Here is a 14,333-nt window from a genome sequence, read left to right on the forward strand (position 1 = left end):
AAGGGGATGACTGTTCAGCAGGCTTGGTAGCTCACATCACACTCCTGTCATTGTTCTTGGCAAATGGTGTCTCAGAAGGGAAGGTATGCTGGGTGATGTTTTTGTGCAGGAGGAGGTGGTTTGCTGCAGTTTTTTTCTTCAGAGGATCTTGGGGAAGCAATCACAGGAGCCTTGTGACTTGTGGGTAAGAATTTCTGAATATTTCAGTGGATGAAGAACCAAAGGGAACCATAGCTATTACTCTTGTGTGTCGAGGGAGGGAATGGGAGAGATTTGCAGGCAAAGGCTGCAAGAGAGACATGTGGGGCTGTCTCTGAGTCCTGTCCCTGTGGCTCTCCTTGCAAGATCTCAGCCTTAAATTAATATAACATGAGGAGCAGAAAACTCAGGCCATAGGAAGTGGCTTGGCCAAAGACGGGTGAAGCTGAAGAGGTGACAAATATCAATATGAACAGTGTTGCAGAGTTGAGGTGTGCTGTGACCAAAAACAAAGTGTGGGGAGCGTGAGCGTGTGGAATAAATGCATATTTATAGATTTGTCAGATCTGTGAATGCTCATGGCACAGTTTCTTATTTGATGCTTTATGGAGTTTGTTTTAAATTACTAATGAGGTGATGGGGAGACTGCATTAGGTTCAAACTGGAAGATTAGATATGTGGAAGAAATTTTTTGCTATGAGCATGGTGAGACATTGGAATAGGCTGTCCAGAGAAGCTGTGGTTGCCCCATCCCTGGCCAGGTTGGATGGGCCTTGGAGCAACCTGGTCTAGTGGAATGTGTCTCCAGCCATGGCAAGGGCTTGAATGCAGATGGTCTTTAAGATCCCTGTGAGCCCCAACCATTCTGTGATTCTCTGTCTTTGATGTAAAACTGGCTAGGCCAGAAACAAAAACCTGCATAATTAAGCAAGGGGTGGGGAACATATCTGTGGAGTAAGTAAAGGTGACCAGAAACTCAGTAACTGGAAAAAAATGCATTCATTACTAACTCCAATACTGGAAAGATTGATCGGTGTCTTTACTAAAAGAACTGGAAAATAAATAAGACTTTTGCTGAACTGGGTGATAGCCCATCTGCCAGCTTTTCCTCTACACCGATTTAGCTAAGATTAAATGTGCTAATCTACTTTGAAAGTCATGTATAAATGACTGCTGTAGATGTAAGATGTAAAGATATTTATGATAGCATACTGAAAGCCATTGCTTACTGACATATTTAAACATTTTTAAACAGGTACTGAGATTTGATATTCCCAGTGCCATTCAGATTGCTTAGAATAGCAGTGTTAAAGCTTATCTTGTAGCAAATTTCATGTACCTCATCACTTGCTTGAGTCCATGGGGATACTGGAGGAATATTTAATTTAGTGTCCTTTGCCTGCAGTGTGATTTTGACAGCGAATGTATTCTAAGAAGTCTGATATATTTTATATTTATGTCTTATAAGCTGTTTTCTTTTGCATGTGGTATTCAGATTTTCCTGAATAAGACATTCTTTTATTTCTCCTCCCTTTGCATAAAGACATTGCAGGGAATGGAAACTAATAGATTTTTATATTGTGCTGTGAAGGACTGCAACATATGCATTACGCATATAATATTCAGGCTTTAATGATCTAAGAGTAAAGGAAGCCCCTGGTATCTGTTTGAATGCTAACACCTAGTGTTCATCTAATCCACTTCTAGAAAAAATATTTGCACTCTAGCAGAAAGTAATTTTATGGCACTCACACAGTTAATCGCTGCTTTAGTCCACTCTTCTTCATATATGAGCCTTTTGAGACATTTGTGATCATTCTAGTGGTGGTTCTTTGACATCATTTTTCTGAGGCTTTTTGTGTATGTGCTTCAGCCTGCTGCTGCCTTTGACTGCACTGGGTCCCAGTCTTCTCTTAACCAAGCTTTTCTTGAGAAAATCAGCACTGTGCTATGTTTCATTCCTCCAGTCCTGATTTTTGGTCCACTGCCTACAGCCACTCATCTTGCAGAAAGCACAACATCACACAGTGGGGCTGGTCCTGGGCTTCTGGTGAGCTCTGTGGTTGCTTCCAGAAGTGCTGACACTAAGCTGACTTAGTTGGCTGAAAACTTTGGTGTTTCTGCCCTGTTTGCTCCAGAAGTCCTGTTTTCAGACTCCCAGAGATGTAAGCCAGCCATGCCTGGGTGGATGCAGCAGAGGCCAAGCACTGTTATTTGCTTGGCCTCTGCCTGAGCCTCAAGAGCAGTAGGTCAGTGTTGTGCCCACGGGAACAGCTATTGGGTGGCCCAGCAGGGATGGCCTTTGGGCTGCAACTGTGCAAAGGTGGGAGCTGCTTATTGGGAAAAGCAGAAGAGGCTCTGGAAATGAGAATGCTGACAAAGCACAGCTTTGCAGATCTGACAAAAGCAATATACTGGTCAAATGCAAGATGGAACTGGACTCTGGTTTCATGTTAGCAAAGGACTGATTTAAACATGAAGTCTCCTTTGGAGGATAGAGGTAAAAGGTTTTTGTACTGAAATTGCTTTTAGCACTCAATCATTTTTTCCAGCAACTGCTTCTTTCCCTCTCTGGTGCATGCATGCACTCAACACATGGCCTGACTTATTCTGATCATTGCTATGGAGCTTTTCTCGGGGAGTTTCGGTACAGCTCTCTCTTAACTTTCAACCTGGTGTTGCAGCCACTGGGCTTGTGGTAGAGTAACAGAGTTCTCCACCTTGCAGCTGGGACCTGGCTGCGTCCCAGCTGCACAGGGCAGTGGCAAGAAGAGCAAAATGCAGGAGAAGGGGAGACAAGTCACTACAAGATGGGCTTGGGTAGAGGGCAGCTTTGGGAAAGACAGGCAGGGAGAAAAGAGACGCAGAAGGGCTGCATTGCAGATGGACTGTGAGCAGAAGATTTCTGTTGGCCTCTGCATTGCTGGCCTAATTTCACAGGGATCTATATAAATTTTATATGCTGAAAAAGCTGTGCTAGACCCCATCTGTAGTTGCAGCTGCTTGTTTTATATGACTATTTTAAAATAACTATACTCTTTCTATTAGGGGGGTGTTCCATCTTAAGGTATCAGCAGCCGTGGCAAAGCAGCAGGTTTTGGGCAGATGATTAATACAAGCTTTGTGGTATCCTGTTATTAGCTGGAATACACTGCTCCAATGCTACAAGCTAACATCTGAAGGTTCAGAGCAGTGAAATGCTGTGCTTCATTTGTGCAGCTCACTGCTGACAAGATAAATTATTTGGCAGCACTAAGTTTTTGGCTCTGATGTATGCATCATTTGCTGTAAAGGTATTGAGAGACTCTTTAGTGTGTGCAAGTTGAATTCCTCAGATCAGAGCCATGAGGAGCCAATGTCACCACGGTCCTGTGCTGGGATGCACAGCCTTGAACCAAGAATTGTCAGGTTCCTGTGGGAAGGACAAAGGATCCTTGGCAAAATGAGGGCCAGTGAGAGATGCTGAGGTTAGGCTGGGGGTGTCCCTATTAAAGTGAATTCCCAACCTTTGATTTTGTCTTGGAATTAGTTCTTTCAGGGAACCCAGGCAGAGGGAATTGCCTCCCACAGTATGGAATAGTCCAATGGTCTCTTAAACATTTATTTAGTAGAATGCCATACCCAAGAGCAACGCTGGCTTTGACCAGGGGAATCCAACTCAGCCTCTCCCTCTTCTGTGTGGTTATGCAGATGTTCAGCAGAGCCTCCAGGTATTTCCTCTGCTTTCTCAGGTGGGCTACAAGCTTCCTCTCCCTGGCCCTGGATAATTCTCTTGGCAGATGGGGGAGGAGAGGTTCGGAATTGTCTGAAGAGGAGAAGCTCATCTGCCTTCTGGGTGGGTGCAATCCAGAGCTGGTTCACAGTCATCACTGTGAACAGTGTCCAAAGGGCCACCCTGCTTTCAGTAGGATCCATGGTGGCTGGGAGTACTAACAGGTTTGGCTTTCTGCTTTTAATCCCAGGATGCAAACCTGCCCAAACTATTTTGAAAAGTTGGCAGATTAAGTCCCATTCTAGTTGTAAAGCTCATCTCTGAGTAAAGTGTCTGGAGCTCTGCTGAGAGCAAGATGTGTAAGCCAAATAAAAGCTGCCTTTCCTTTCTCGTCATGCATCCCTGTCTGGAAAGAACAAGAACAAGTTCCTTTCAGGTGTCATAGGATAATAGCTTTTTGGGAAAAACCTGATCCTAATTTATTGTTCCAGAAACAGGGAATGAGTGCAATGAATCAAGTCTCCACCTCACCCTCCTACACAATTTATCTACAGTTTTGCCTGCAAATTCAATAGAATTGGATGTAGCCCATCAGCCATCTCCACAATAAACTTACACTGTGTGCTCAGGCTGGCTTTGCTTGGAGGACTTCAGAAGTTTGTATGCTGAATTTTCCCAGCACAGGAGTTGGCTCAAGCTGGCTGACCTGACTGTACCTTGCAGCGACAAAAGCAGGAGGCAAATTTCTGAAGTTGTGCGTTACTCACTCTATCAAGTATAAAAATAAATGGGTATAAATCTTGCTCCAGCCTAGTGGGGTCTGTGGCACTATCTGATTTTTCTTGCTATCCCTGTAGACTGAAATGATATCCCAAATCTTCATCTCAGAAAATGTAAGACCCTCAATATCTAAATATGCTGTGGATGCCTCAGGCTCTCCTTTGCTTAGGACTGATTTGTTAAAATATGGCTTGTAAGTTAGGAATGGCTCATTCTAGTTGTTTATGTCTGAAATTGTCAGAGAACAGTTAAAAAACCCCACCACCACCACCACCTTATTGATGAATTTTTAGTGTATTCAACAAGGAAGTGCGAGTGGAGAGATGGAGCAGTCACAAGCTCTTGCTACATCTAGCTTTAAAGCTGTCAAGGAAAATATCTTCAGGGGACTAAGATAATAATATATTGAAACTATAAGGCTCGTACTTCAGAGTGTAATTTACTCACCAAACACTGAGGAGTTCATCTGTCTGGAATGTTATTCTGCAAATGTGCAGAATTTATTTTATGCTTTTCATGGTAGCACTTTCTTGAGCACTTATTTTTATAAGTTATATTTGAATTGAGCCAGATACAGCTTTTTCCAAAGCTGCAGAGATTCAGAGACTGCAGAATGTTGGCTTGAAATTCAGTGCAGGTCAACAGATTCCTATTTGCAATTTTTGTACCATTTCTTAATGCATGTGATTGAGATGTGTTAAACCACATTTTTGCTTCAGTAAGGCAGAAAAAGTGCCACTAGAGGGTGGTATTATTACAAAAAGAAAAAAGTAATTAGGAATCTCTTTCCAGAATGAAATAATGTATACTTTCCTACACATTTACAAACATGAGATAGATTTTACTGCTTTAGTCAGATTTGTTTGAGTCTTGCTGGCTTTTTTCCCCATAGGGTGATTTGTAGTTCTGCTTTAGCTGTAAACAGCAATAGCAGGTATCTAGTTTCATACCTTAATGTGTCTAGGAACACTAAAATGATGTTGTTTCATCTTCTCTGCAAGAAACTTTTTTATTGATTGCTAAAAAAATCTGTAAAAGAGCTTGTATGATTTTTTTTTTCTCTTGAAAACTACCCATTCACTTAAACTTGCATTCCAGTTTAGAAAAGATGGAGTGGGGTTTTTTCTTTCCTTTTTTTTTTTTCTTCTTAAACGGTGAGAAAATGAAAAAATACTGTTTACCAAGACTGCACAGTATGACCTGTTAAAGGCCTCATAGGGAACATCAGGCTAGGGTTTAAGCCTAATGCAAAGTAATAACAGGATTTTGATAGTCTTCTGTGGGAAGAGCTACTGTGGCATGTAAGTATAAATATATCTAGCATAACTCTGTGTGTGTGTGTGTGTGTGTCTGGAGTGTGGTGCAATCCTATGTACATGTTTGGTGTCACCATGCACCTCTGATAAATGGCTGTACAGTACCAGCCAGACCACTGGGGGCTGAGGGGTAGGGACAGGGCACTGCAGGGGCTCAGTGGCTCAGGCCCTGGGGCTGATGTCCTTGTGCTGCTTTGGGTTGTGGTAGAGTCACAGAATGGTTTGGGATTTTGGGTTGGGAGGGACATTAAAGATCATCTAGTTCCAACCCTCTTCCATGGGCAGAGACACCTTTCACAAGCCCCACAGGACGCTGCTGGGTTTGTGTTTGGGCACGAGGACTGCAGGCAAGTGCCTGTGCCACCCCACTGCTGCCCTTGGCATGGAGGTGGGGGAGTTTTGCCAATGCTACAGCCTGCACCAGCCTCAAAGAGAACCTGCAGGAAGGATAGTGGAAGGAACACAAAGAGTCAAAGGAGAAGCCAGCCAGACCTTCTCTTCTCCCATCTGTCCTCCAAGAGGAGAGCAAGCCAATTTCATGGCACTTTCAGCATGGTTGATGAACCTGCAGCACCCGGGGCTGTGGGCTTGCTGTGCCCAGGAGTCAGGTGGGGATGGTGTCCCCAGACAGCATCAAACTCCTCCCAACCTGTTGCAACCTTTTGAGATGACAGCCAAGCTTGTGTTTCACCCTCTGCCCCCAGCCTGGGTCAAACCCCAGTAACAATTGTATTTATTTTCCCTTCTTTGGTGTGGGAAGGTAGCTGGATGTAAGGCACTATCTAGCCACAGCCTTCTGGGCTTTGATGTGATCTGAGCAGCATTAGTGTGTGTTTCCCTGCTGCTGTTTTACATCACTGCACATGACAGCTACGCTGCTGGGGGGCAGCACTGCAGCCTGAGCTGGAGAATTAAAATGGTGATTGCATGGGGTTTGGTGGTGCAGTGAATGCATTCCTGCTCCATGACAATGGTGAAATCCTGGCTCTTCAGGGGACAGGACGGTGCCTTTGAACTGATACTGGTGCTGCGTGTGTAGGATGCAAATGCAGCATGCAAAGAAGCCACCCTGTGGTGTGCTGGACTAATAGAACAGATTTCCAATGAATCACTGGGAAGATGAAATTTTCTACTTGCATTTAATCTTAGCCTGATAAATCACTTGGGGGGGTGGGGGAACCACAAATCCAACAGTAAAATATGTGCAATTAGTGCTTTGATGATGAGACAGACTTGGGTTTGGAGAGCTGGCAGTGGTGGGGAGCTTGGCTGACAGTGTGGGGCTGGGGGAGCATGGAAAGAGGTTGGATTACACTGCAAAAAGACAGGTTGGGGTGGGAGCAGCAGCAGGGCAGAGCTGAGTGGCTCCTCCTCATTTGCACGCTGGCCATTGAGTGCATGGTTAAAAACTAATAATGTTCAGCCAGTTACTATAGCAATGGTGTGGCACGAGTTGTCATGGTGATGGAGCAGAATTTTCATCACGTTCCTTCAGGAGGGTGATGGATGCTGTTCTGGGAGGCTCTGAACCATTTGCCTCATATGTACAGAAACACTTGCACCTGCTGCAGTCAGTGAACATGCCCTTCCAGCGTCATTACCTGATTTTCCATGTCCTCATGCTAATTTTTTCTTTCACATTCATAAAGTTAAGAGCACTGATCAGCCATAAATTGCTAAGTCAAACCTAATTATGTGCACTGTTATTATATGAAGTGTGTTAAAAAAAACATAATTCTGGCACTGGGGCTGTTCCCAAACACTTTGTGTGTGCTCTTCACCTCTGTATCTGCCAATGACACAACTCAATGGGACATTAGGTGCCCATTTGAAAAAAGTAATTTTAAGCTGATTTGCTTCAAATGCTCCCACTTAATACAGAAAAAAAAGTACGTTCTGCCTTGGAAATGCATCTTTTTTGTAGTTTTTTAAAAATTGCCTTTGCTTTCTCTTATTCCTTGGGCTTTAAGAACAATGCACTGTCTTTCTCCCTTATGCATGAGCGAGGCATGAATTCCTCCTTGTCAGGGCCTTTTTCTTATAGGTGATCCACAGGACCAGGGCCCTGTATGTAAGTGATATTGCTTTCAATGGTTCTTTCTTTAGGAGATCGAGTGTAATGCCTATTTTACTCCTGTAGGAACCAAGAGCATACTTGTCAGCTATGTTTCTGCAGTTGTGCAAGAAAACAACCTCCTAGACTGCAGAGTACATCCAGCAATTTGGTTTTGTAAGGATAAAAATCCATTCAACTTGATGCATGGTGATGGCTATTTTAAAAGAACATATTATTCTGTTCATCAGCTACATTTAAAAATCCCTAAACCCTTCACCACATGTTAGTTTCTGTGCTAAACCATACCCTTCAAAATGAAGCCTCATAAATGGCAGTAGTGGTGTTTCACATCAGGGCTTTCATGTTGCTATCATAAACACTGATTTGCAGGCACCAGAAAGTCCAGGAAAGGGAAAATCTGAATTTGGGGTACAGCCTAATAGCACCATTTCCTAAGTGTCTCCAATTTCCTTCTGTCCTGTGCTTTTTTGCAGGTAAGTTTGGGTATGCCAGCAGAACTGCATTAACTGCCAGGGAGCATAGGAACAATATTGGCTGAGAAGCATCTTGGGATTTGGACCTGTGTAGTGCTGGGGAGGAATCTAGGCTATGCTGGAGGCTGTGTCACTTTGGATTTAGGAAAGTAATCACAGCTATGTTTTAAGCCCTTTTTTCTTTAAAAAGCTCTGATTACTGAGTGCTTCAGCATTCTACTGACATGAGGAGCACCACTGGCACATGTCCTGGCATCCTTGTTCTAGTTCCTCTAAGCAAAGTCCAGCTCTTACAGCACCACTGTTGACATCTACAGAAGACAGGGTGGTTTTTTCTTTTCCTCTTGTTTGGAGCTTTATAATTACTCCAGTAAATGATGTTAAACTCCTTAACCCAAAGAACTAAGTTTTCAGGAATTCACTGAGCTGTGTGGTTTCCATGTACTAATTTAAGGAAAAAAAAAAAAAAAGAGAGGCATCTGGGTGAGGTAAACTCTAAGGTACAGGTTACTGAACTACCACTGCATGCTGGTTCTGGTTTTCCAAAATACCCTGGATATATCTAAGAGTCCCTGCTAGTGATTAGGTACAGAGCTACATGGACCTGTGCTCAAACCTGGTGCAGCCCTCCTTAATTGACTTCTTAGGCTTCTCAGAGCCTTTAGTTTTACCAGAAGCTGTGTAAAATATTGGGAAAATGTTCCATCTCATTAAAGATTTGGCAAATGTGCTCTGTTGTATCATCTCATTGTAGTACCATTTGTTTGCTTTTCATACAGAATATTCCAAACTTTTGTTCACTTGAATCTTTCAAGTGCTGGACTTAAATCCAGCATGTCGTTGGGTTGTCCCTTTGACACTTAAAAATAATCACAAAGTGGGGGCTTGTGCAGTGCCCATCTTATTCTTCTGATGTTGCATCAGCCCTGGAAGCCTTTCAAAGCCACTTCAGATAGCCCCTGCTCTCTGCTGGGATCTGTTCAGTTTACTTTTGTTTGGGTTAATGCAAGTCTGTGGTCATGGGGCAATTACAAATAAATGAGGTATGAAAGACTTCATAGGGTCTTTATTTGGATATCTAGTCAGGCATAAACTGTGATGTCAGTGCAGCTGTGTCCCAGATCGGGTGACGCCAGTGCTTAAAGATTTGTAAACTGTGCTATTGTTCTGCAGGTATAATACTGCATATGATTTTTGGCAAGTGACCTCAAGAAATCTCATACCAAGGTGATTTTTTTTCCTGCCTTATCAGTCTTTCTGATGATAAAAGAAAACTGGCTTTTGAAATAATCAACGTCTCTTGCATTACTCTGGCATAGACAAGAAGATTTATGCCAGGACTTGTTGAGTACTCCCACCCCTCTTCCTCCCAGGTAAAAGACAGTTTCTGTCACTGTATTTTGAGAGAGGTGGATTTAGGTGTGTTCAGCTGCTGAAAAACTTTGAAGCTCGATGAGATGAAAGATGCTGTTGGAAGTCACACGAGTAACTTCTTACAGCAGAGACTGCTCACAAGATTAGAGGATGTGCTAGTCCACTGATGAGTAAATTCAGGGTTTATGAGCTCGGAGGAAACTTTTCAGTGATGTTAAACTAATGCCACAAGATACTGTTAAACTCCTTGTCTTTGGGGAAACAGTTTATTTACAGGGACAGCACTGGTTCAGAAATTTGTTCTCTTGTTAGAAGGAATATTGCTGCAAATTATTTTAATAGGAAGTTCTGATGAGGGAATGTTTGTCCTAGAGATTTTTCCAAGATGTTCAACAAACTATTGCAGTCAGTAAGTTAGTAGAGACATTTTTAAACAGGAGTGAAACTCCTCTGATATGTACATCAACTGCTTCCTTACATGGCAAGGAGTATTAATGAGGTGTTGCAGCATGCTGCAAGGAACTACCAAAAAAAATTGGTGGGCCCAATGTTGCCTACCATTTTTCGTCTGTGAACAGTCGAGCCAGAGATGCCAGGCTCTCAATGCTCTGCCATGAATGGACTGCAGATCACTGCTTGTCAAAGTGCAGAGTCCGGGAGGGAGGAGAAGTTGGTAGCCATGTGAAGGATGCTCATGAATAGATTTTGATGGTGGAAAACGCATGCACTGCATCGAAGATCATTTCAGCAGTGGATATTGTCCCCTTTAGTCTTCCTAAATATGAAAATACATGTATATTCATAAAACACTTGAGGAATGTTATCTCTGTTTGGTGGGTCTGTCAACTAAGGAAAGATATTAGGGAAATCTGCAAGAGCCTTGGGAGTGGGAAACACCTGTCCTTCCGATCTGGGGTAGGGGTGTGAAACCTGCTTGCATGTGTGTGTTCATATGTGTGTGCAATGGAGACTGGAAACAGAAACAAGAGATGTTGATTTCATCCTTGCAGAGACCCAGAAGTAGTTGGCTGCACAATACATGGGAGAAATGAAAAATTATGTTGTAGCAGTATGATCAAGTGGCTTCTAAAAAAAAAAAATATGGGGATAATTATTTCTCTATAAAACACTCTAAGATCTCACCAAGGGACGCTTGATGTTATCAGATACATTTAAAAGGAAGAAGTCTCAGACTGATAATGTTTCTGAGAGGTCAGTGGCTGCAGGACATTTGCAAACCATGAGTGATTAACAGATGGAGTTTAAAAGGCAGCGAGTTTCCATCCCTTCCTGTGGTGCTCACAACTGAAGAAAACACACAGGAAGGATCTTTAGGTAGGTAAGAGCTGAGAATCGTGAGTATGGGGGAAGACTTGCCACTTATAAGAGTGTTAGGAAAACCTCAAGTTATATGCCTTATAAATATGCCTGAACTCCCCCTTGGGGTCCTGCCAAGCCATGGGCAGCGCGAGCTGTTGGAGGGAGGAAGAGCAGTGTCCTCAGATTGCCGAGCTGAACTCTTTAAATAAAACACAAGGCTGCTAAATTTTTCATCTGTCTCTCTCAAATAGAACTTCTTAGTCTGACAGCTTTTCCTTTGCATTCTTAAGCATGACTATTTTAATAGCAATATTTGGTCTCCAGCGCCCTGACTTGTACTTTGGGTTTTCTCTGTGTGCCCCTGGGGCTTTCTCTGCTGAGGGAGCTGAGACATCCCAAAGCTGTTTGCCAGGACTGACCTGTAATTTTCCAGTAAGTCATCGTGCCATCAGGAAATGCCACTTTGTGTAGCTCAGGATGTTTCCTGAAGACATACTTCACAGCAATGTTTCATTCTAGAAAGAGCAAAACAAACAAACAAAAAAGCATTTTTCTTATGTTAAAGCAGAGTTGTTTTATATAAGATTTTACAATGAAATGCATTTATCCTATAAGCATGAAAAATGCAGCAAAGCATTTCAATAAAATATTTCTTTAGGAACAAGTTACAGAGGTTCTTTTGTCCATTTTTATTATGGAAAATATATTTAAGCTTGCAGAATTTGCTGTGAAAGGGGAAATCCTATTAAAGCCAGCTTTGTTTTCTCTCTCTGTGCTGCTTTGCTTTGGTTCATGCCTTGTATTAACGAGGCTGTGCAAGAAATAATGCTTTTCTCAGTTTGTGGTTGACTTTTTGTTTGCTTAAACTTATTTGCTGTATGATATCTTTACAGTCCAAGCTTTTGTAATTTATAACTTAGGCATACAAAACTTCACAGAGATGCAATGTAGAGTTAACATCCTATATATGGAATGAGGGATGCAGTTGAATTTAACTCCTGAGTCTCTTAAAAGACAGCAGGACTCTCTGGTTTGGTGTTTGAATCTGGAAGAGAGCATGTCACTTGTAAAATAGTCAGATTTAAACAGAGGCTGTTGGACAGTTTAGTTTAGGCCTTTTGGAGAATTTTTCCTGTAAAAAATTCAGACAGTATATTTTGTAGTACAAGCCAACAGAGTAAGTCTTATGTTCCTGTGTAGGTTAACTTGCTGGGACTGGGATTTTGCTTGAGGCCAAATGCCAGTGCTCCCACCATGAAATGTGCATTCAGCTCCCCTTAAAGGTAAACCCCATGGAAAACCCACACAAATTATGAGAAACTGGTATGAACTGAACCATGAATTTTTAATATTCAGTTACCCTGAGGTACAAGTTTGACCTTAAAACAAATTGTTCTATATTTCATACTCTATATTTCATGCACTACTCTGAGTAGTGCATGCAGCAATACAGGAAGGAAATGAAGTTTCCAAAGGACTCTGCTTTGGGTTAAGCAGGGCAGTTTTACAAACAATCATTCTGGAGACAGAATGTACCAGAGTTGTGTGTGGGCACAAAATCTGGTGGTGCCTTTCACTGCCTGTCTGGTGTCTCACCTCCTGCATGCTCCAGGCTCCTTGCACAGCCTCAGTGGCCAGCTCAGCATGGGCTGCCACTCCTGCCTTCAACACTGTGGCAGAGGACACAAAATCACTTGTGGTAGATAGGAAGCTGGACAGGAATTCAAGGGTCACTTTTCACCTGAATTACAGTGGCCTTTTTTTTCCTCCCCAGTCTTCTAAGTGTTGAAACAACTTCCCCCAGGCCCTGCTGCTTCCTCTCCCTGCACACCCTGAGCCAGCAGCAAGGATACCCTGCAGTGAAGTACCTCCCAGCACTTGGGAGATGTGAGAGAAATGTGAGAGTAAGTTGGACCCAGCTCATTGCCTCTTTGGCTCAATCCTTTGTCCCATATTTTTGGCACTCTAACACAGAATCATCTTCTGCCCAGTTTTAGATCATCCTGCTCTCAAGTCCTTCCCCTGTCAAACTCTGCCCTGCTGGAGTGGGACACCAGAGGTGCTGGGCAGCATTTCCCAGAGATAGGAGGGAATTACAAAAGCCCTGGAGAGAAGAGCACAGCTCCCACTTCAGCACTGTCTCGACAGAAGTTATGCTTTGAAAAGTGGATGCAGTGGGGAAACTGAGGCACTGCAGGCACTGGAGATGTTTGTTGGCTTTAGCAAAGAGGGCAAAGAGCCTCAGGAATGATGTGTGACACTCAGTAGCCTTGTAGGGGTGGCACAGGTGACATATGTGTCACCTGTGGAGGACCCTCCCGTCCTCCTCCAGGGGAGCAAGGTGTGGACTGTCTCCTGCTGCATTTGAGCTTTGCTTTGACCATGACACATGGGATTCAGGCTGTGTTAGAGGAGTTGGACAGCATTGAATGCTCTCACACTGAGTCTCATTCAGGTTGGCAGAGGGGAAAACGTCCCACTGATGTTGTGGTGAGTCCTGGAGGTCACAGTGCAGGGACCAGGGTAGTGCTGCCACCCTGCATGGGCATATTCAAATGGGGCTCCTTCCTCAGCTGATATCTGGGGCAGAGGCTGCTCAATTTGTAAGGACCGAGCAAAACTGTTTGTTTTTTTCACCAAGAAAAGTTAAATTATCTTCAGGCACTGCCTTCCCATTGATTGTATTAACTAAGAATGAAAAGCACATTAAGCATAACTGAATTATTCTGTGACTAGTGTTATTAATAGATCTCTAAAAAAATTGAGTTTGGGTCGAGGTAATGATAAATGCACCTGGTACTGGAGATGGAACTGCAGTGAACACAGAAATGGCATTGAGGTGCTGGAGCCTGCTGGTATGCCTATAAGGCAGGAAGAAAGTTATACAGTGAAATGGACAACACACAAACTGATGGCATGGAAACAGAATATCAACTTATTTCTGTAGAGGCCAAACCAGAGACCCAATATTACCATGCAGGTACAGAAGAAACTCAAGTTTTTACATCAAAGCTTGTAAATCAGCTGCTGCTTCACTGAACATGCACATTTTCATGTGCACAACTCATGGATGTACATGGATACAAATAGCATTTATGCCTACAGTACGTAAGAAATTATATTAGTTCTGAATGCCCAGGGTTTGACAAAGTTAATTTTTAATACTGGGAGAATTTTGAAGCTCTGAGGTGTAGTGACAGCATTGCCCAGGGTCTGATTGGAGAAAGCTGGGCAGAACCTGCTGTGCTGCCAGCCTGGGGGGCAGGAGAAGGCTGGTCCTGTGGGGGTGGGAGGATGGGGGT

The sequence above is a fragment of the Haemorhous mexicanus genome, chromosome 5, assembly GCF_027477595.1.
Source record: "Haemorhous mexicanus isolate bHaeMex1 chromosome 5, bHaeMex1.pri, whole genome shotgun sequence".
NCBI classification, from domain to species: Eukaryota; Metazoa; Chordata; class Aves; order Passeriformes; family Fringillidae; genus Haemorhous; species Haemorhous mexicanus.